Below are 1,746 nucleotides of genomic sequence, written 5' to 3'. Positions count from 1 at the left end.
TCTGCTTTGTTTGCGGCTAATTTCTTAATTGGATTATGCAAGAGCACTAAAGGGGCTGCACGGTGGCCCAGCGGTTAGTGCTCTTGCTTCACAGCAAGAAGGTCCCGGCTGGGGGACCTGAAACAGAACATCAGTGAGGAACCTTTCTGTGTGGAGTTTGCATGTCCTCCCCGTGCATGCGTGGGTTTTCTCTGAGACGCCGGCCTTCTCCCACTGTCCAAAAACATGCGTCATAGGTTAATTGGTTACTCTAAATTGTCCATAGATGTGACTGTGAGTATGCATGGGTGTGTGATGATGGCCCTGTGACAGCTGGCAATCTGTCCAGGACGTCCCCTGCCTTCGCCTACATGTTGCCGGGATAGGCTCCAGCAGCCCTGTGACGCCGAAAGGGATGAAACGGTAAAGAAGATGAATGAATGAATGAATGAATGCATGGATGAAAAGTGGTCATGTGTAAAAGTGGAAAACTACAGAAGAATAAACTACACGAAGGACATAAATAAACGTAGAACATGAAACATGCATGATCACTATGCTGTTTCATTTGCAAGTCAGTATTGATTTGTGCGTCGATTCCATAGTTTTACCATATGTGCGATATAAAAGTCATGCATCGGTGATACATGCGTAAAAAGTCTGATTCGTGGACATTCGTGGAACAGTCATAAAACCCTCGACAAGACATCTGCGCACATCAATGAACACAAACCAAAAATATCACAAGAGACAGAAATGTCAGAAAATGTTGTAGATAATGCACAGAAAGTACCAAGTATCTGTGTGACACAACCTTTAGATCATTTTTCTTTTTTTTGTAAACAATCAAAAGCATTATACTTAGACTTATACTTTTAGACATACCACTGTTCCAAAAGTTAAAGACTTTGTTTTGCCAAGAAAAAACAAAGAAATAATCTATACTATTTAAACTTCAGATTAAAGTGGTTGAAAATTTTAGGATGCAATTTAAGAAAGCCTTTGGAGACATAATTAGTCCGAATTGCTTTTAAAATCCAGGGCACTGCGTAGTCCCGTACTATATCATTTTTTAGTAGTTAGGGATTAGGGTTGGAATTTGGACACAGCCTCAGTCTCCCGGTTGGACATGAATCACTAATATTTAACAACTGACTCAGCAGATGGGTTTTACAGTCTCTAATATTGATGCTCTTTTTATTATTTGGTACGGAGCATTTGTCATCAATTTGTAAACAGCTGTTGATTAATTATTTAATTTTCAGAGTCCTCCCTTTGCTAGCGCATCCATAAATCATTTAGCCTTCTTGTGAAGTAAACAGATGCATTCTTCAGTGATGGTTTGGACGCATGTTAAAAGCTGAGTGTGAAAAGTGTGGGAGGGGAAATATCCAAGTACATTTTTAAATTATTACTTGAATACTAAAGTAAATCTCTATTCTTAAAGATGTTATTTTATTTTAGCTACTCAAAACAGAAGTGTTTACCAACCAATGTTCCTCATTTTGGTTTAATTTTGATAGCTTTTGTGTTAATTAGATTTATCAGGTATTTTCTGTTTGGATACAAATTTTATTTACCAGAACATCATTATTTCATTAATGCTGCTGAATTACTAATTAAAAGAGGTTTATTTATATCCTGGATACAAACACTGTATGATCAAATGGCATCTGGTAAGACAGGTTTCCAGTGACAGAGCTAGAATATTTTATCAAAGGGGTGGGAGGGGGCCAAACGAGTTTGGAAGGATGACAAACAGCAGAG

The sequence above is a fragment of the Oryzias latipes genome, chromosome 8, assembly GCF_002234675.1.
Source record: "Oryzias latipes chromosome 8, ASM223467v1".
NCBI lineage: Eukaryota > Metazoa > Chordata > Actinopteri > Beloniformes > Adrianichthyidae > Oryzias > Oryzias latipes.
Note: the sequence above shows the minus strand (reverse complement) of the source record.